This window comes from Neofelis nebulosa, chromosome 5 (assembly GCF_028018385.1).
Source record: "Neofelis nebulosa isolate mNeoNeb1 chromosome 5, mNeoNeb1.pri, whole genome shotgun sequence".
NCBI lineage: Eukaryota > Metazoa > Chordata > Mammalia > Carnivora > Felidae > Neofelis > Neofelis nebulosa.
Window position 1 is genome coordinate 125487018 of NC_080786.1, and position 23223 is coordinate 125510240.

Genomic DNA, 23223 nt, shown 5'->3' on the forward strand with positions numbered 1-23223 from the left:
CATGTGTTAAGCACTGAGAGTATACCACTTAATGAAATAATGTGCCTGGAATTTAAACGTTATCTTTAAGAGTAACACTGATTGTTGCAATAAGATACTGGTTGTCATTTGTGTGAAACATTGGATTAGTGTGGGATTGTGGTTTAGGTCTGTGGGACACAATTTTTTAAAAGGTGAAACTTTATTTCAAAAAAGTTTTAAGAGATTCAGTACTGATTAGCCTATATGGAATGAATAAGGACTAAAATAAGAGTATGAATTATATAACAAGCACATTGGTATGGATGAAGTTTTGGGTGATAGTGGGGTCCAGACTCAATGGTCAAGAAATAATTCTTGAAGACTTCTTTGGTGCAAAAAGGTGATTTTGTTAAAGCACAGGGGCAGGACCTGTAGGCAGGAAGAGCTGCATTGGGGTTGTGATGGGTAACTGGTTATATATCATGGACTTGGGGGAGATAAATTCAAAAGGGACATCTCCAAAGGAACTTTCATATGCTAGAGAGACAGATTACTGGAGGCCTAGCTTTTGTCAAGCTAGGGTTGTTTTTTTCCTCTAGCAAAGCATTAACATTAAGACAGTAAGGAGTTTCTGGAGAAATGTTTATTCTGCTTGCCACAAGTTTATCAATGGGCTTCAGGTCATAAGGAAATTTAATTTTACCTGCCATTTACTTCTTGCTTTTGTTCCCCACATCACTATGGAGGGGAAATGGTGGGGCTCCAGGAAACTGAGTCTATAGGTTTCTGGAGATCAGGCTATTGGTAAGATTTCCTTTTTCTTGTAATTTACTAAGATATTTGTGAACTGATGGAGACCCATGTCCATTAGGACTGTGATTTCTATCAGTTAACCATTTGTTTTTCTTTCCTTTCCTTTGTTTTTGGACAGCTAGGAGTGTCCAAGGAATCTCATATATGTCCCACGTGGTGGGAAGGGTGTTGTTAGCCTGTGCTTTGCCCTTAGCTTGCCCCACGCTGCCTCATCAGTATTACACGCCATAACTTTGAGCCATGTCTGAAAAATCTATCTTAACAATGTAAGTTTGCTTTGCACTGAAGGACACAATTACAATAAAAAGTATAAAGCTTGTCCTTTATTTACTAAGAAATGTTATTCTAACTTCATATCTTCTGTAGAATAGTATTAAAATTGAATCAATAATGTAGTCAATATATTGTACAAGTGAGACAAGTGATGAAGTGTTGGAGTGATGGTGGGGTTCGGAGCTAATGGCCAAGAAAGAATTCTTGAAGACATCTTTGGCGTAAAAAGGTGATATTGTTAAAGCACTCAGACAGGACCCCTGGGCAGGAAGAGCTGCAGTGAGGTTGTGAAGAGTGACTAATTATACATTATGGAGTTGAGGGAGGCAAAGACAAAGGGGAGGCCTCCAGAGGGACTTTGACATGCTAAAGAAGACTCCTTAGATACCGGAGACCTTGCTATTGTCAAGCTAAAGTTGTTTTTCCTCTAGTAAGGCATTAACACGTGGATGGTAGGGGCTTCCTGGAGGAATGTTACCCTCTGTATTTGCCTCCAGTATTTGTCAATGTGCTGTAGGATATAAGGAAATTTAATTTTACCTGCCATTTTCTTTTGCCTTTGTTCCCCACATCACTATGGAGGGGAGAGGGATACTAGGGCTCCAGAAAACTGAGTCTATAGGTTTCTGGAGATTAGGCTCTTCAGAAGATTCCCTTTTTCTTGTAATTTACTAAGGTGTTTGTAAACTGATGGAGTCTCATGTCCTAAGTCCATTAGAAGTAAAGAGCTCTGATCATGGAAATTGGAGATTTGAAACAGTTAAATGTTTTGTGTTTAAAACAAATATATTTACAACCAATTATTACTTATCTACCATTTTTTTTCTCTCAATGTAGGTAACTTGGGATAACAGTTTATTGACAGTGCTCTATTAATGACATTTATTACCTTTCCATAAACACTATATTTTAATAATGATTTTTAAAACTTTATTACACTTGATTCAGTTAAAAGCTATAAAACTGATTCAATAGTAAGTAATTTCAGGCATTCTACAAGGAAGTATAAGATGAGATCTTTGTCAGTTGTCTTTTGAATATTAAATAGTTATATATGTGCAATCTTCATATGTATGGGGGATTGCAGAAACAAATAAAAGATAATTTACTTACAATTATGAACATTTGAAATCCCACTTACCTCTGGAATAAAATTACCACAGAAAAGAAAACAGATAGACACTTGAATTCTTTCTGAATCAAAATAAATTGTGCAACACACTATATTTTTAATTATAGTCCATGTAAACATAAGAATCCACATTGTGCCCACAGGAGACCAGAGTCGGAATTACACATTTGAAGTATTTAAAGGAACAAACATCACTTTCAATGCCATAATAATGTGAAACTATTTTAAATGTATTATTTAAGTAAATGCTTTCTGACAGTTAAAATGATTGTAATCTGAATGATTTAGCTACTGGAAATACATGAACCAATTCATAGTATTTTGAAAATCAAGGGTGTTCACAAGTCAGATATAGAAAGAACATTATTTCATATGGAAAAAATAATTTATCTATGAGATTCTGGTTTCCATTATTTTTAGGAACTTGAAATTGTACTTTTCACTTATTAAAATATTCACTATCTCCAAAATTTGGAAAATGAAGCATTGTTTATATAAGAAATCAGAATCAGCTTACTTAACATACAGATTACACATTAGAAAGGGCAAAAATATGAAAATCTTCTGAAAATATTGGTATATCAGTGATGCAAAGTTATAATGTCATGATCTTTACTTTCTATTGCTTACATTTATGAAGGGAGAAAACAAATATTGTCAATTGAATTTTGAGGTAAAATACTTTAAGAGGTTAGGTGACATGGAAATCATTACCTATAGTGTCTTCAACCTTTAAACAGTCTAGAGTGGAATTTCAATAAAAATTCTACATATTACCATAAATGTCTTATTAATTACCAAAGTATAATTATATATTTTCTATTCTCTATGTCTCTTTCTCTCTCTTTATCCCTCTTCTTGTAGTTCTTCTGGACTGTTGAACAGTTGTATGCATAAATCCTTGCAGCAAGTAATTAAAACTTTGGCTAACCCTTTAAAAGTGATACTCAATAAATCTCCATTTCTATACAATATTTTTTATTACAAAACATGTATATGAAGGTAAACAAGTTCACTTTTAAATTTTTTAATTTTCTTTTTTTTTAATTGAGATACAATTGATATATAACATATTCATTTCAGGTCTACAACATAGTGACTCCAAATATGAATATATATTGCAAAATGATCACCACAATAAGTCCAGTTAACTTTCATCACCACACATAGTTACTTCTTTTCCTTGTGATGAGAATTTTTTCAATCTAGTTTCTTTGTAACTTTCAAATATACAATAATATTAACTTTAGTCATCATGCTATATATTATATCCCTAGGACTTATTTTATAAATGACCACCTTTTACCAATTTTGCCCACTCTCACCCCCTATCTCTGGCGATCACCAATCTGTTCCTTGTATCTACGTGTTTTTTTTTTGTAGATTCCACAAATAAGGGAGATTATACAATATTTGTCTTTCTATATATCACTTTTTCACTTAGCATAATGCACTCAAGGTCCACCTAAATTGTTGCAAATTACAAGATTTTTTTTTTATGGCCGAATACATACACACACACACACACACACACACACACACAAACACATATATCATCTTTTCTTTATCTATTTATCCACTGATGGACATTTAGGTTGTTTTCATGTTTTGGCCATTGTCAATATTACTGCAATGAACATGGCGGGGGTGCAGATATCTTGAGTTAATGTTTTTATTGCCTTCAGATAAAAACCCAGAAGTGGAATTCCTGGACTGTATGCTAGTTCTATTTTTAATTTAGTGCTCATCACTTTATCACTTGTTAACTAGAGGTTCAACAAGGCTCCCAATGAGGAACCCTAAAACCTAATGGATGAGAAGCATCAATTGCTCCAGCCAGAAAACATATATACATACATACACACATACATACATACATACGTAAAATATTTAAAAGTTTATTCAATTAAGGAAGTATAATCTTATTATCTGCTTGGTCTGGCATTGACAAAAATTGATCACTGTGAAAAAAAAGCAAGTTTGGAATTCTGAATATAATTAAGGAGCTGTCTTTAATTCACAATCTCCAACCAACTAAGGTTTTGGGGCTAAGATGAATGTTTGGCACTGAATAAAAAATCAGCTTTTCAGACATAGCTTTGCTGCATGAAGCTCCATATGGAGAAGGAATTGTATTTCTGCAAGTTACTATTATAAAATAAATCAAAATCTCTCCAGAACCTCAATATGTTTGAATGAATCCTTTTTAAGACTGAGATTAAATATAAATGTGCTGAGTGATTCATTCACTCATCTTTCCTAGCTCCCAAATTTTTAACTGAATTAAGACTCACTTTAGTTAACTTTGTGTTTTTCATTTAATCTTGTATATTAAATGACAAAACTTTTCTTTAAGGAAATTTATTTAAAATGTAATTATTTTAAAAATAACCTATTGGACTAAAAGTCCAATTAATAGCTCTTGAGATAAAAATAGAATTCATATTTTCAGGATTTAAACATGGGGCATTTGCCTCTTTTTCTGATATGTTTAATGTCTAGAAAAATTCCTCCAATTAATAAATGCTCAATTAATATTTCTTTTTTTTAAATTTTTTAACGTTTATTTATTTTTGAGACAGAGAGAGACAGAGCATGAACGGGGGAGGGTCAAAGAGAGAGGGAGACACAGAGTCTGAAACAGGCTCCAGGCTCTGAGCTGTCAGCACAGAGCCGGATGTGGGACTCGAAATCATGGACCATGAGATCATGACCTGAGCAAAGTCGGACGATTAACCAACTGAGCCACCCAGGCGCCCCTCAATTAATGTTAAAAATATTACTAATCTAAATCCTTCTCAGGCAATAAATTGTTGATTGTGTTTATTTGTTTTCTATTGCTAAAACTGCTTTTCTAACCAATTTTACACTATTTGGCTAAAATAAAGGACAAAAAGCAAAGTGAAAAATATATATCATAAGATAGAATGATAATGAAGTGAAAATAGTGCTGAGATTAACAGAAGACATCATAAAGACAAACTTCCGTTGTATATTGTTTCTATTTATTTATTTATTTATTTATTTATTTTTAAAGTTTATTTATTTATTTTGAGAGAGGGAAAGAGAGGGGGAGGGACAGAGAGAGAGAGAGAGAGAGAGAGAGATGGAGAGAGAGAAAGAGAACCCCAAGCAGGCTCAGTGCTGGAAGTGCAAAGCCCAACAGAGAGTTCCATCTCACCAACCCAACTGTGAGATCATGACCTGAGCCAAAATTAAGAGTTCCACGCTTAATTAACTGAGCCATCCAGGTCCCTCATATTGTTTTTATTTTTATTTCTTTTTACTTTAGTTTTGGAGTTGTGAAACAATCGACTGAAGTGGAAAAAAATCTATAGCATGTCATTATTAATTTGTGCATTGTGTGTATAAGCACATGCGTGTGTATTTAGGTTGACAGAATGCAAACATAGCAGACTACTGATTTAGGCAATCTCCATTCATATAGATCAATATATCAAAGATGTGTTGACTTAGTGATCATATTTGGGAAATGAATTTGCTCAAAAACAACCTCCTAAGGTAAACATTTGAGGCCTTTTCCCAGTTGCTACTTCCCACTCTCATTTCTTCATTATAGGACTGTTAGCTTTAGATCCAGATTCACAAAGCAGAACACTGGCTATAGCCCACCCGAGCTGAACTGAGTGTGTTAATAATTTCATTTGAAATCTGAAGTAATACATGAGGAACACTGTAAGACTTTATTAAATTTAGTAATTTTCAGGCTCAGTGTGCTATAGCAGAAAGATGATCCAGAAGGAATACTTAGAGTCTGAAGGCCTGGACTCTAATCTCTAGCCCCTCATTTACTGAGTCTGAATCTTGTTCAAGTCACTTTCTCTGATTGTAAGGTTGTAATCTCTTCATCTGTAAAATATCTCTTCTGACTACACCAGGAGATAGGTGCTAAGTACGCATTTTATTAGAAATATATTTATAAAGTACTATACATATGAAACTTATCTAATCTAATTGTTTTTACTTGAATCATGTGCTAACCCTCTCCCTGCACATCCTTCCAATGCAACAGCATCCAATTATTGGTTAGACATGTGTAAAATTTTCAACCCTGAGTCTGCAAGGGCATGTGTGGGGTAAATAACTACACAAAATTATATGAAATAGTAAGATATGATGGAATGTTTACCATTGTTAGAAATCACAGATAAACTAAAAGCAATTTTCATTTCTCCTATGCAGTCACATCTACAGCTAATTCTTTATGATTTCAAAATCATAATTCTGAGTACCTTGTTATTTTTGACATTGGAGTTATTTTAGGTGGTGGAGGAAAGAAGGCAGATAAATCAAGAAATTCTATAAGAACAGCATGCTTTTTTTATTTTCTAAACATTCTTAAATGTTTAATGGCTCTCATACAGCCACTGACCACTTAACTTTCTCTTCACATACTCACATGGACATACACATTATCTTCAAAACAATGTGGCAGAAACTTGTGATACATTTTATCATAGTCTCTAGGGCCACATGATTTCATGAGAAATGTAGAGAAGGATTTTATGCATGTTACCAGTACTCAGTACATAATGCTTCAGATTAAGACATCTCCCTGCTTTATACCTGGAAATTTGCTACAGACAGAAAAGCACTTCAGCCCTCCTACAAGCACATCCTGGGAAATTAGAGGTATTTATTTATCTAGAAAGACCCAGTAAATGAGGAATAAAGTCAATGGAAAAGAAACAGGTGTCCTGTCCATCTTTCAATGTAAAATTGTCAACCTCTTTTTACCTGTTTTCTTAGAATTCCAAGCAAGTTTGAGCCACAGTTCTCCACAACTGCAGCCAATTAATTAATTCCTCTTCTCAAGGGCAGATACTTGAAAGAACTCAACTAACTCCACTGAGCATACTCATGAAGGTATCTCTCTCTCTCTCTCTCTCTCTATATATATATATATATATATATATATATATATATATATGCAAATGGATGGTATACTGCATGAAGAATGCAGGCAAACACCAGGGATCTGAGTAACATCCAGGCACAGACTTTACAGTGTTCTTTGGCATATAGATGAACTCTGTCTCCAAATGGTACCAACAAGATCTATACGACCAATCTTGGGTTCACAAGAACATATGATCTTGGCCATATAGTCAAGAAAGGTTTTCTAACCAGTTAAGCCAGGTAATCATTCATAAACAAATATGCTCCAGGCATCACCAGCAGGTCATCATAAATCTCATTGCTCTTATCTTTGTCAGATGGTAGAAATTATAGTAAATTCAATCAATTCATAGCATCAATAATAGATGCTGTGACTAATATGGTACTTTTATAGGAGCTGATGAACACACCTATGCAGCTATTGATCTGAATATGTCTTTTTTTTCCCCAAAAAGGATCGAAAGCTGCGTGCTTTTACATAATAATAGTGATGATACACATTCTTGTTCCATAGGTTTCTAAATCTTTTTATTTTTGTCAGCGTATAGTTTTCAAGGACTTGATTGACATTCCTCAGAACTTTATTTTGGTGGACTATGTTGCTGACTGCATGCTATTAGGCTCTAATATCAGGAAGTAGCAGAAACTCTGGATGTAACAGGACAAATGTGTGCCAACGATCGAGGGGGAAAAAAAACCCACAAAGTTTCAGGGTTTTGCCTCATTAGTGAAATTTTATGGTAACCTGGGGTAATGGCATATCATTTCATCTAGTGTTCAAGATAGGTTATTGCACCCCGAATTTTCTATCACTAAGAAAAAGATTGTAATTATTTCGGCCTGTTTGGCACCACTTCACATTTCCCTTTAAGGTACTGTCTGACCAACTTATCATGCTGCAGATTGGAGTAAAGACCACAGCAAGAGAGCGGTTTGCATAAGGTTCAGAATATGCGGCAAACTTCCTGTCAACTGGGTTATATGACCCAGCAGGTCCATGATGCTAGAGGGGTTCATCATAGATAAGGTTCATCATAGATAAAGTAGGGTGGAAGCTGTGGCAAGCTCAAGAAGAGGTATGCAGCATGCACCCTTTACTTCTACAGTATATCAGCAAATAATTTCTCATCATTCAAAATACAGCTCCTCGAAGCTACTGTGCCTAATGGAGCCTGAACACCTGACTGTGGTAACCCAAGTGACTGTGCAATCAGAACTGCTCTTCATGACTTCGATACTATTAGGTTAGTCAACTTATAAGGTTGGGCAGATGAAGCAGTAATCATTTATGATGAAAAAAACATATTAGAAACTCTTCCTGGACAGGTTCAGGGGACAAACATGACCTGAATACATGGATGGTTCAGACTTCCACAGAACCTCTATTGTACCAGCACTGTTCTCTATGAGTAAACAAATGAAGTAAGGGTGGTTACCTACAATTATATAATGGAAGAGGAAAAAACATTGTCATGGGTGATGGATGGGTCCTGCCTGATATGTATGTGCAACTTCTACAGCCGCAATCCAGAATGGCCCTAAAAGGTAGTGGTGAAGAGTTAGCTTTTATTAGGCAAAGCTGAGAACTCTGCTAGGCCATCAACTTAATATATAGGAATAATGACTAGGTGTCATTATATAAATTGACTACTGGGTAATGAGAATAATTTTGTTACTTGTTCCGGATCTTAGGAAGAAAGTTTAGAAATTCAGAAACAAAATCTCAAAGCTAAGGATATGGCATTTGGAGTAAGTTATAGAAATAGTTGGGGCACTTGCATGGCACAGTCAGTTGAGCATACGATTTCGGCTCAGGTCATGATCTCATGGTCTGTGGTTTCAAGCCCTGCCTCGGAATCTGTGTTGACAGCTCAGAGCCTGGAGTCTGTATTGGATTCTGTGTCTCCCTCTCTCTCTGCTCCTCTCTCTCTCTCTCTCTCTCTCTCAAAAATATATAAGCAGAAAAAAATTAAAAAAAGAAATAGTTATAAAGTTGATGGGTATTTGTTTCATGTTATGTCAGTGGCCACTAAATAGCATCTGACAGAGAGGAGGCACTGATCAACTAGGTGCCTCAATTAATTACGATTATTTGTCCCATGGGATTAATTAACTTCTGTCTACCAACTTGCTTGTACAAGTATAAGAATGTGGTAAACAAAATGGTAGAAATGGAGGCTATGCATGGTCCCACTGGTAAGGGATTTATCTCATTAGAGTCAAACTAGCTACTTCCAAAGCTAGACACCAATCAGTCAACAACAGAAACTGAAGTGGTGTCTTGATAGCACACCATCCATTTAAGATCCTGGCTAGTCATTTGATGTCAAGTCAACTACACTGTTCCTTCTCATCCTGAATGGGGAAACAATTTTCCCTATCAGAACTGACACCTGATTGACATACGTATAACCTTATCATTTTTTACTTCTTATGCTGTGAACAAGCAGGACAAAAAAGGGGGGGTATCGCTACACTGGGGGTATTGCTACACTGGCAATAGTAATTGATGCCAATTATAATCAGAACCTGGTATCGCTGAAACAAAATGAAATCAAAGGGGTAAATGTGAAATTGATCTATTCATGATCTACTCATGATATACTCATGAAATTGATCTATTTGGTCTTCCTTTATGGTGATAAATTTAAAGGGGGAGTTACAGAAACAAATACTGTCAAAGTATAATTCCCTCTCAAAGACGAAGACTTGGATCATTTCCGCAGGCAATCTAAACTAAATGAAGAACTGGAAAAGGGTGAGAGAAGGTTGGGTAATAGGTTTTATGGTACAAATTAATATTTTCCTTGGGAGTAACTACAAATATTGGGTTATGGTTTATTTAACTAACCTTCTTTCATTTATCATCTATCTATCTATCTCTCTATCTCTCTATCTCTCTATCTATCTAATCTACCTACCTATGAAGAGCCATAGCCATGAAGAGTAATTGCAGAGTAAGGTTAATATGAGGCACAAGTAGATTTAAGGATACAAAGAGTGAACTAAGAAGATATTTGCCAACAATATCACATTACCTCACATTTCCGATTTCAGCACAGCAATGCTGGACAGTTCCGTGCACCTTGCCCACATCCCACATCAACTGATACTTCTAGGCTTTCTTTGAAATTGTGTATATTAATAATCTATTGCAATGCAAAAAGTTACCCCATGATTTAGTAACTTAAAACAACACATATTTATTTTTCTCACAGCTTCTGTGGGTCAAGAAACTGAATATGGCTTAGTTGGCTCCTCTGACTCAGGATCTTTCATAAGGATGCAATCAAGAGATGGATTGGGGCTGCAGTCATCTCAGGGATTGACTGAGAAATGATCCCCTTCAAAGATCACTCTCATGACTGGGAAATAATCCTCTTCTCAAGATCACTGTCACTCTCATGAGCTGTTGAATGGCAGGCTTCAGTTTTTCACTGACTGTTCACCAGAACCGTCCTTCAGTCTTGTTGTCATTGTTTTTGTCACTGTGCTGTTCTCTCTATAGGGCAGTTCATGTCGTGGCACCCACTTTCTATAAGTAAGCAAATAAGAGATCAGAGAAGTGAACAGAGTAAGAGGGAGAGGAGTTTGATGAGATGACCTTGGGAGTGATATCTTGTCACTTTGCATGTGTGTATACCCTTCATTAGAAGTAAGTAGGCTAATTTACTTGTATTGACAATAATTAGCAAAAATTGAATAATTTGCAAATATAGTATAAGGATAGAGTTAAGATATTATTTACAAATTTTATAGTAGTACCTATTCACAAAAGAAAAATCAGGGCACAAAATGTATGCACATGCTTATATATGATCTAATGATTAGTCTCCAAATTTCCCTAAACTTGTTTGGTGAAAAAAACTATGTTATTCCATAAATGGGGTGGGGGGGACTATTAAGCCCTTAATGATGGAGTCGATGTTAACGTTTTGTATCTTAACTTAGTGATTATATAATTAATAATTACTCACACTTATGCTATTTTATGTAGCTAATGTTTAAACTATTGTATGAATTATAACAGCAAATTCTAATAACACAATTAGGTTTAATATTATCACCTTTTATTTTTGTAACTAATTTTCAAATTGAGTCTTTAGGTCTGCAAAAATTTTGTTGTTGCTTATTTTTAGTCTCATAAAACCTATTTCAAATGTAATTTTTGAGATTATAGAACCTGACAAATAAGTGTTAGGGCAAATTCACTCATTGAATATGAAATATGTAATAAATTATAATTGGTTTCCTATTTCATCATTCATGAAAAGAGTACATGTAGCAATTTGGTTTTCTGATGCAAAAATTAGAACATACAGTCCAATACATTGCCTCAAAAAATTCAGCATATTATAATCAGCTTTGTACTGAAAGCATTTGACACATGTACTTGCCCTGTGTCTATATACAATTTTCTGAAAAATACTTTTTGAGCATTTTTCTTGAGTTATTTTCTTGTATTTACTGTGTCATTTTCTTTCCACTGAAATTGCAGTAAATTTTACTAAACCCAATGCATTCCTAGGAATAAAAAAAGACAAAGAATCTAAATTTAAAAATCAATAGCTATAGTGCTTCCAAGTTATAACCATGCAGAGCTTGTCCTGTTTGACAAGTGTTTGAATTTCAAACTGATGAATTGGGTTGCAAGAACATGAGCTCATAAAAATCATCCTTTTCCTGCTTCCATCTTGTACTACCATATAATCAACATTTCATCTCCCTTTTTTCCCCCTCTATCTTTTCAGCACTTTACAGAAAAGAAGCGATAGTGTTTGTGTTAATTCTTTTCTCACTGTTCTAGCAGAGAATCTCAGGACATGACTCATAGAGCCAATAGCTCCGGGAAACAGAGAGACTGAATAGAAATTATATTAGATTTTATAATTAACAACCTGGGGAGCACTTTAGGACGCAATTATTTCCCCAGTGTTGTTGGTTGTTATCTCTCCTCTGTCCTTTCCCTGCACAAAAGTCCACCCAGTATTACTACTACCTGGATTCTATATACAATTTCTCTCTTCTGTACATACCTACCACCAATATTTCTGATGTTGTAAATATTAAGTGACTTTTTTTCATGTTGCTCAAAGACAGTTCACTTGTAGCCTTTGGCTGTTCACAACTTGAGACTTCTCATTCCCCTCCTACTTCTCTTAGTAGCTAGGAAATGTTTGCTCTTCTCTGAGTTTTTGAAGAGGCCGAGAAAGGAGGAAAAGGGGTAAAAAACATAAGCTAAGTATATTGATTATATGATATACCTGTTGAAAGTATATCATAATATACAGGCTGGAAATTTGCTAAATTTTGAAAGTGTGTGTAATAAGTTAGAGGATTTCAGAGTTGATCCAGGAAGAGACAGGACCTCAAGAGACAATAATACACAACACGCTATAATGGGTGGTGCTTGGGCAGTGTTATGGGAGAGAGAAATCCCTTCCAGCAAGAGACCTTTCTGAGACAGCAAGAGGTTACCACCCAGAAAGGGAATAGGGCAAGGGAACTCTAGAGGGAGAAGAGGAAGTTGGAGAGGGTGCTCATCTATCTAGGTGATACAGCTCAGCAGCAGAGTTGGGGGGGGGGTTCTCTGGGTCAGAGTTCCAAAGGACATCAGTAGTTTGGAGTCTTTGATAACAATAGCATTTGTATTGCCTATGGTTAGTAAATATGGGCACAGTTTTGTGGGATATGCCACACAAGTAGCCTCTAGATAGCTAAAAGTATGTTTAGTTGGAATATCTATAAAGCATCTGGATGTGTAAGAATTTGGGCTTTGCACCATCAGGCTTTGGGGTCAACAGTGTAGCCTGCTATGGAGAAGTAAACAACATTGAGGCCATTTTAAGACAATACAGAGGGGTCAAGTCTGGCCCAATTATATAGCGGAATGTTCCATCAAAATAAAATGTTCATACAACAGACAAAATAAAATATCCACCACAATATTTAGGTCTGGAAGTTAAAGAAAGTATACTGTATACTTATGTCTGCAATGGTTGAAAATGGATTCTGTGTGCTATGACTGTGCCCTAGGATTTGGGTAAATTTCATTTTAGGTTGTTTGGGCAATAAAGGATGAAGTGGCTGCAATGAAAATGGAAAGATATGAAGTTTATCAGCTATTCCAAGTTAAGACAAGATCCTTACAGTTTATATCCCCATAAAAATATCTAAAATGAGACATTTATGCAGCATACATATTATATCATCTACCTATTCAGTTCTGAGGTCCATGTGATCTATTGTTCATTATCTCTATCCCAGGAGCACCAGAACATTTATTGATCATTTATTACCGCAGCATTGTTAACTTCAGCAAAAGTATAGCTATAGAACTCTATTCAATTATTTGGGTTGGGACTGGGCATGACAGAGATTGTTATTTTTTTTTTTTAATTTTTTTTTCAACGTTTTTTATTTATTTTTGGGACAGAGAGAGACAGAGCATGAACGGGGGAGGGGCAGAGAGAGAGGGAGACACAGAATCAGAAACAGGCTCCAGGCTCCGAGCCATCAGCCCAGAGCCTGACGCGGGGCTCGAACCCACGGACCGCGAGATCGTGACCTGGCTGAAGTCGGACGCTTAACCGACTGTGCCACCCAGGCGCCCCCAGAGATTGTTATTTTTATTGACCACCAAGAAATGGGTCATGAAAGGAAGGTGAAAAGATACTAAGGGAAAAGTGCCAGTATTACAAGTTGACTTGTGCAATTCTGATATAACGCACTTCCTAATAATTTCTCTTATGAGTGAATTTCCTATGTAACTAAGGAACTTTCTGTATGATGGAGGAAAAGCTGGGCATGTATATCTAATGTCAGATGACGCAAAATATCATAATACAAGGATGGCATGAAAGGAAATCTCCAATTATTTTGAACATGTTTTTATTAACCTGGCCCCAAGTATATAGGCTTTTAATGAATACTTTTTCTATGTATGAGTAGTTCATTGTAGTCTATGGTTCATGAAACCTCACAGAGAAGAATTACAATGTGGGCAGTTTGAGTTTTAGAACAAAGTCATAGCTTTCCCTTTCTTTAAATTAAGGTATAATTGGCATATAACATTTTAGTAATTGCAAGTTTACAACATAATGATTCAATATTTATATGTCTTATGAAATGATCACTATGATAAATCTACTTAGCATTTATTACCATACATATTTACAAAAATTGTTTTTCTTGTGATGATTTTATGATCTACTCTCTTAGCAACTTTCAAGTATGCAATGTAGTATTATTAATTGTAGTCATCCTGCTGTACATTGCATCCCCATGACTTATTTTTTTATAACTAAGCCATGCCTTCTTTGGTAAGTGATCATTCTACCTCTGAGACAGAGGTCATGCTAAAAATCAGTGAGGAAAAAGTTAAGAAGAAAGAAGATATTTGCATACTTTAGAAGTATCTCCTGTAAAACATTGATTAATTACAAAGAGAAAATTACCTCACAGTAGAAAAACCTGGCAGACCCCACCTTAACTACATGATCAAGGTTAAAATTGCATATAATGAAACATATCAATAGAATATACCCTTTGATCTGATTCATGGAGAAGACCACATTACTATTGTGGTGTTTTGTATAAAAATGCATAACCTCATTGTAATCATAGGAACATATACCTAGAAAATATCAGGCAAGCCAAAATTGATGGACAGTCTGAAAATGCTCATGCTTTGTATTAGGTAGGACTGTATGACTGTTTTCTATCAGTCATTAGTTTATTAGTCTAATTAGTCGAATTAGCCTATTAGTCTATTAGTTTTTAAATGTAGATATAAAAAAGAGTATGCATAGCTAAGAAACTGAAGAGGTTCACACTGGTGGTGACCCAACACCCATCCCAAACTCTTCTGATTTGCTTTCCCCTGCAGTAGATATGTAAACAAAAACAAATCACAAGAAATAAGCAGTGTAGTTCAGATTATCTTAAAGCTTGGATATACAGGCACCCTCCTGAGATACAGATGTAGAAAAGGAAAAGAAATGGCTACTGGAAGACGGAACCTTCTTGTAAACATAATGATATAAGGTTCTATTTCCTCTGTTCTTCTCTACAAATATTCACTTTCTAGTCCCAAAGCTGCAAAAGAGGATGCAGTGGTAGTTCTGGCTGTTTTCCACTGTCACAATCCTGTGGTATTGTTGGCTAATTTTTATGGCTCTATTGCTACTGATTGCATTGCTGCTGGCTGTGTACATTTACCATTACAAGGCCCTTGTAAGTTCATTTTAAATCATTTGAGGACTCAGCTGATTAATGCAAAAGGTTAAATGCAGAGGACAATAATGTTAAAATGACAAAAGTTCTAAGTCAGTATACAATGGGAAGAGCCCATATTTATATAGCTCCGGATGAAAGGCTACAGTGAACCAAAACAGCTTGTTGTACTGCTCTGAGTTTACCCAGAAATTCTGTAGTTTGGCTACATATGTGAATATAGTTAGAGCCAATCTCTCCTGTTATATTATGACAATGCAGTCTGTCCTAGTTACTGACTGTATTAGTTAGGGTTCTCCAGAAGAACAGAACTAATAGGAGATATATATATAAACACACACACACACACACACACACACACACACAGAGAGAGAGAGAGAGAGAGAGAGAGAGAGAGAGAGAAGAGGGAGAGAAGAAACATTTGTCTTAAGGATTTAGTTCACAGAATTGCAGGGTGGGCACTGGTGAGTCTGAAATCAGCCAGCAGGCTGAAAATTCAAGAGCAGAAGTTGCCATTTTTCCCTCCTAATCCTGCAGTGCAGCCCAGCCAGTTTGAACAGTTAGGAAAGCTTTCTACTTTGTAGTCTTAAGTTCAAATTCCTTCTATTCTAGGCAAATCTCACTCTTTGTTCTCAGGCCTTCAACTATTTGGATGAGGCCCAAGCACATTATGGAGAGTAATCTACTTTAGTCACAGTCTATTGATTTAAATATTATTCACATAGAAAAGTATAACTCTACAACAACATCTAGACTGCCATTGGACTAAATAACTAGACACTATAGCCTAGCCAGGCTAACACTTAAAATTAAGCATCCCACCAGCCTAGTAGATGCCTGGATCGCAGTATTGGCTTAACAATTTTGTACTACGTTATATTGGTATTATGACTCGGTACACTCTACCCCATAGGTTAAATTGTTTACTGACTAACTTGTAGATACCTTCTGCTTCCAACAGCGGTCATATTTGTGTGCTAGAACCTAGCTAAACAGAATAGAACTTCTTAGACTCTTGAGTATCATACGTCATTGAAGGTAAGATATGTACCTGTTGGAATACAAAATGCTAATGATAGTAACCCAAAGCTTCTCAAGGTAAACTATCAAAATTAAAATTTTCCCACCAATTTTATTTTTTGAAGGTATTAGATTACAGTTTATTGGCAGAAAGTTACCTATGTCTGCCCTGAAATTATCCAAGGTAGGATTCATGTCTTTTTTATGAGACTCCAGATTTCCTCTCAAAAGACCAAACTCCCCTGGTCTAGTAAAAATGGCTGAAGGCTGACCATTAATGCTTGAGTAAATTTATTACAGCACTGATAATATCAGAATAGACAAAAGTTGAATTCTTTACTATGTAATGTATAAGTATGTACATTTATCTGCATTTCTTAAAGACTCAAGTAACAACTATCCTGAGTTTAAAAATGTGTAGAGACTCTGAAGGCATTGACTAATCTCTAGGGCTTTTCAATTTAATATGAAAAAAAAATCGTGAACTACAAGCATCAATAATAAAAAAGAGTGTTTCAGTCTACGAATGAAATATTTAGATAACTCAATTTGTTAGCAGTCATCGTGTCAATATTTGCATACAAATATATGTATGTCTCTACTCATCCACAAACAAGTAAACAACTAGTAAAATCCATTTATATCAATATCATTTGAACTTATAAATTTAAGCTAGGCCTGGGTAATTCTGTCTTTGTGATTTAACTTTCCATGGTATTGTGTGTTTGAAAAATCGAAAATCTCTTCAAATATGATTGAGCTAATTGAAAACATTGAGAATTCCAAATATACCTAAATGTCTCTTTCATCCTTCTTTTTATGAGGTGGAGTAAAACCATGGTACTGCCTAGCATCTGTCTGGGGAGTGATAAGGATGATTTAGGAGTAGAAGACACATTGGCAGTTTTATTATTCTTAATTTAGGGCCTTATGTAGGAGGACATAAAAAGGAATGTTAGAAGAGATTAGTTACTGATTAAAATTCAAGTATAGGTGCATAAGAACAAGGGATGGCTATACCCTTGATCGCCTGGCTTTTCGGTGACAACACAATATTTTAAAATAAACATAGCAGAAGTTAAATGCAGCAATCATTAACAATTTTCCTTCTTTTTTTTAGGTGAGGAATCTTCATTTGATTTAAAACAAAACAGACAAAACAAAGAAGCACAAATATTATCTCTGTCATGTGAATGTAAATAAAACAAATATATCATTGCAAGGCAGTTACATGAATACAAGAGAAAAAAGAAAATGGTTCTTCAGTACCTCAAATAGGAGAGCAGGCTGAATAATACATCATGATCATTTATCTTTTTAGCTAAGAAAGTATTGGTTAGGAGTTGCTACATAAAGCTGGGTAACAAATCCAGTCAGCTAGTGCAGCTTTTCTTATCCCAGTGGGGCTCATTTGCAGATCTAAGAGCTGGCTGGGCTCAGTGGATAGAGAGTGATCTTGGCTGGGAAGTTCTTCAAGAGGCAGGCCTAACTGGTATTGGCTTCTCACTGTTGTAGGCTGGGCTTGGGTGCACTTCAAGTGTGTTCACCTGGAGAATTAAGTATAAAGGAGCAGTAGCTACTTCAGGAAATCTTTCTCATGGCAAGGGGAGAGGTACAAGACAGCAACCCCAACTTCATGAACATATTTGAAGCCTTTCTTGTGCATGTTTGGTAAGGTAGATTCCATGGGCTAGCCTAAAGTTGAGGAGTGACTGGAGTGCAGGGTGGTATAGGGAAGCATTTTGACACCAGGAGGTGTGAAGGGAAAGGCAGTGAGGTTTTTTCATAATAATCATAATGTGTTCAGTCCTCTTTTCTGTATTCACTGTCACCTGCAAAACCCACTGACCCCATTTCATGATTGCTAAGTCTCATCCAATGCCAGTATCAACTTGAAATACAGGATTTTATGATCTACATCTCTTGAAGTATTTACTTAAAAAAAAAGTTTATTTATTTTGAGAGAGAATGTGTGTGCAAGTGGGGGAAGGGCAGAGAGAAGGAGAGAGAGAATCCCAAGCAGGCTCCATGCTGACAGCACAGAGCCCTTTGCAGGACTTGATCTTATGAAATGTGATATGATGACCTGAGATGAAATCAAGAGTTGGTAGCTTAACTGACCGAGTCACCCAGGTGCCCCTGAAAATATTCATTTTTTAATTTTTTTTAACGTTTTATTTATTTTTGAGACAGAGAGAGACAGAGCATGAACAGGGGAGGGGCAGAGAGAGGGAGACACAGAATCTGAAACAGGCTCCAGGCTCTGAGCTGTCAGCACAGAGCCCGACGCGGGGCTTGAACTCACGGACCGCGAGTTCATGACCTGAGCTGAAGTCGGCCGCTTAACCGACTGAGCCACTCAGGCGCCCAATATTCATTTTTTAAATGAAGTCCTATGATACATAGGAAAAAGTTGCATTTGTCTCCTAAACACCTACCATACAATGCAGAAACAGGAAAAAGATAATGGTGATAAGGACTTCTTTTTGAGGAAAAGAACATAGTCACTTTTCAATGACAAGTTCAAAATCTTGCAGAGAAAATGTGAGGTGTTTCTAACCTGATTTTAGGAAACCTACCTTGTTTACGCTGCTTAGTACTGATTCCCTAGTCTTTTCTTCTCTACAGTCCTTCTCTACAGAAACCTTCTGGAAGTTTCTTTAATTATTCTGCCTGGTGAAATCTGAAAGATTTTAAAATACAATTTCCCTATTGGCAACTGGGGTGTTTTACCAGCTCATTTTTGTTATGTAGAAATTTAGGTGCCAGAAATTCTTGTCTTAATCACATTTTCTTTTATTCCAGGATCTCTCAAAAACTTTAACATTTTCAGGGCATATTATTTTAGTTAGTGCAAAAGGCACAATAACACTTATTGACATGACTCTCCATACATACTTAATTATGGGTTTTTTGGTACATTAGGCTTTGGTGGGACCATGTTCTTAATCTTTTTATAAGTAATTTTACTAGATAAGAAGTTCTAACAGGGGTAACCATAGTTCTTTAAGAGATCTTAAACAAGTAGAATGGCCTGCCATTGGCTTGTTCTGTGATCACTTATTATATCTTAATGCCTTTAATATTTCTCTAGGCTACTCTTCATTTGAGAATCTTCTCCTGTAGGGAAATACTGGTGTTATGAATTGAATTGTGTCCTCAAAAAAGATACATTGAAGTTCTAGTCTTCTGTACTTCAGAATGTGATCTTATTTGGAAAGGCAGTCATAAGAGGGAAGTATATCCAGGCCTTTTTAAAGAAGGAAGAAAGTTCTCACATACACAATCTAACCTTACACCTTAAAATGCTGGAAAAAGAACAGTAAATAAAACCCAAGACCAGCAGAAGACAGGAAATAACAAAGATTAGAGCAGGCGGTGACTGGGTGGCTTAGTAGGTTAAGCATCTGACTTCGGCTTAGGTCATGCGGCTCGAGCCCCACATCGAGCTCTGTGCTGATAGCTCAGAGCCTGGAGCCTGCTTCAGATTCTGTGTCTCCCTCTCTCTCTGCCCCTTCCCTACTCGCACTGTGTGTCTCTCTTTCTCAAAAATAAATAAACATTTAAAAAATTAAAAAAAAAAAAGACTAGAGCAGAAATCGATGTTATTGAAACCTAAAAACAAAACAAAACAAAATCTGTAGAACAGATCAATGAAATCAGGAGCTTGTTCTCTGAAAGAATTAACAAAATTGATACACCCCTAGCCAGTTTGGTCAAAAAGAAAAAGGAAAGGATCAAAATAAATAAAATCACAAATGAAAGAGGAGAGATCACAACCAACACCGCAGAAATACAAATAATAATAGAATAATATTATGAGCAATTATATGCCCAATAAATTGGGCAATCTGGAAGAAATGGAAACAGGAAGAAATAGAAAATTCAAACAGACCCATAACCAGTAAAGAAATTGAATCAGTAATCAAAATTCTCCCAACAAACTAGACTCCAGGGCTTGATGGCTTTCCATGGGAATTCTACCAAACATTTAAGGAAGAGTTAAAATCTATTATTTTTAAGATGTTCCAAAAAATAGAAATTGAAGGAAAACTTCCAAACTCATTCTAAGAGGCCAGTATTACCTTGAATCCCAAACCAGACAAAGACCCCACTAAAATGGAGAGCTACAGACCAATTTCCCTGGTGAACATGGATGCAAAAATTATCAAGATACTAGCCAACTGGATCCAACAATAAATTAAAAAAATTATTCACCACTATCAAGTGGGATTTATTTCTGGGATGCAGCGTTGGTTCAATATCTGTATATCAATAAATGTTATACATCACATTAATAAATAAAGGATAAGAACCAAATGATCCTCTCAATAGATACAGAGAAAACATTTGACAAAATACAGCATCCTTTCTTGATAAAAACCCTCAAGAAAGTACGGATGGAAGGATCATACCCCAAGATCATAAAAGCTGCATATGAAAGACCCACTGCTAATATCATCCTCAATAGGGAAAAACTGAGAACTTTCTCCCTGAGATCAGGAACACGATGAGGATGTCCACTCTCACCACTGTTATTCAACATAGTGTTGGAAGTCCTAGCCTCAGCAATCAGACAACACAAAGAAATAAAAGGCATCCAAATGGGCAAGGAGGAAGTCAAATTTACACTCTTAGGCAGACGATGATACTCTATGTGGACAACCCAAAAGACTGCACCAAAAAAAATTGCTAGAACTTATCCATGAATTCAGCAATGTCACAGGATATAAGATCAATGTCCAGAAATTGGTTGCAATTCTACACACCAATCATGAAGCAGCAGAAAGAGAAATCAAGGAATCGATCCCAATTACAATTGTACCAAAACCCTTAAAATACCTAGGAATAAACCTAACCAAAGAGATGAAAAAAATCTATGCACTGCAAACTATGGAAAGCTTATGAAAGAAATTGAAGAAGACACACAAAAAAAATGGAAAAACATTCCATGCTCATGGATTGGAAGAACAAATACTGTTAAAATGTCAATAATGCCCTAAGCAATCTACATATTCAATGCAGTCCCTATTAAAATAACACCAACGTTCTTCACAGAGTTGGAACAAACAATCCTAAAATTTATATGGAGCCAGAAAGACCATGAGTAGCCAAGGCAATTCTGATAAAGAAAACCAAAGCTAGAGGCATCACAATTCCTGACTTCAAGCTGTATTACAAAGGGCTGTAATTATCAAGACAGTATGGTACTGGCACAAAAACAGAAACATAGATCAGTGGAACAGGGTAGAGAATGCAGAAATGGACCCACAAATTATGGTCAACTAATCTCTGACAAAGAAGGAAAGAATATCCAATGGAAAAAAGACAGTCTCTTCAGCAAATGATGTTGGGAAAACTGGACATCAACATGCAGAAGAATGAACCTGGACCACTTTCTTACACCATATACAAAAATAAGGTCAAAATAGATGAAAGACCTAAATGTAAGACAGGAAGCCATCAAAATCCTAGAGGAGAAAACAGGCAACAACATCTTACTTGACATTTCTCCAGAAGCAATGGAAACAAAATAAAAAATGAACTATTCGGACCTTATCAAGATAAAAATCTTCTGCACAGTGAAGGAAATAATCAGCAAAACTAAAAGACAACCAACAGAATGGGAGAAAATATTTGCAAATGCAATATTAGATAAAGGATTAGTATCCAAAATCTATAAAGAATGTATCAAACTCAACACCCAAAAAACAAATAATCCAGTGAAGAAATTGGCCGAAGATATGAATAGACACTTTCTGAAAAAGACATCTAGATGCCTAAGAGACACATGAAAAGATGCTCAACATCATTCATCATCAGGGAAATATAAATCAAAACCACAATGAGATACAACCTCACACCAGCTAGAATTAATAAAATTAACAACTCAGTCAACAACAGATGTTGGCAAGAATGAAGAGAAAGAGGAACCCTTCTGCACTGCTCTTGGGAACCCAAACTGGTGCAGCCACTCTGGAAAATAGTATGGAAGTTCCTCAAAAAATTAAAAATAAAACTACTCTATGACCCAGCAGTTGCACTATCAGGTACTTATCCAAAGGATGCAAGAGTGCTGTTTTGAAGGGGGCATGTGCACCCCAATGTTTATAGCAGCACTATTGACAATAGCCAAAGTACGAAAAGAGCCGAAGATGTGGCATAAATATATACAATGGAATATTATTCTACAATCAAAAAGAATGAAATCTTGTCATTTGTAACAACACGGATGTATTATGCTAAGTGAAATAAGTCATTCAGGGAAAGACAAATATCATTTGACATCACTCATATGTGGAATTTAAGATATAAAACAGATGAATGTAAAGGAAGGGAAGAAAAAAAATAATACAAAAAAGTGAGGGGGACAAACCATAAGAGACTTAAATACAGAGAACAAACTGAGGGTTGCTGGAGACGTTATGCATGGGAGCATGAGCTAAATGGGTAAGGGGCATTTAGGAGGACACTTGTTGGCATGAGCACTGGGTGTTATATGTTAAGTGATCAATCACTAAATTCTATTCCTGAAATCATTATTACACTATATGCTAACGAACTTGGATGTAAATTTAAAAATAACCAAATAAATAAGTAAATAGGTGACATTTGACACAGATGCAGACATACTCAGAGAAGAGACTCTGAGAACAGGTAGAAAGGACACCAGCTGAGACTGTAGTGACACTTTCACAATTCAGTGGTGTTGTATGAGAAACTGGAAGAGGCAAGGAATGATACTTCCCTACAGATTTCAGAGCTATCGTGGCTCTGCTGACACTTTGATTTGAGAACTGTGAGACAATAAATCTCTGTTGTTCTAAGTCATCTAAGTCACCTAGTTTATGGTATTTTGTTATACAAAA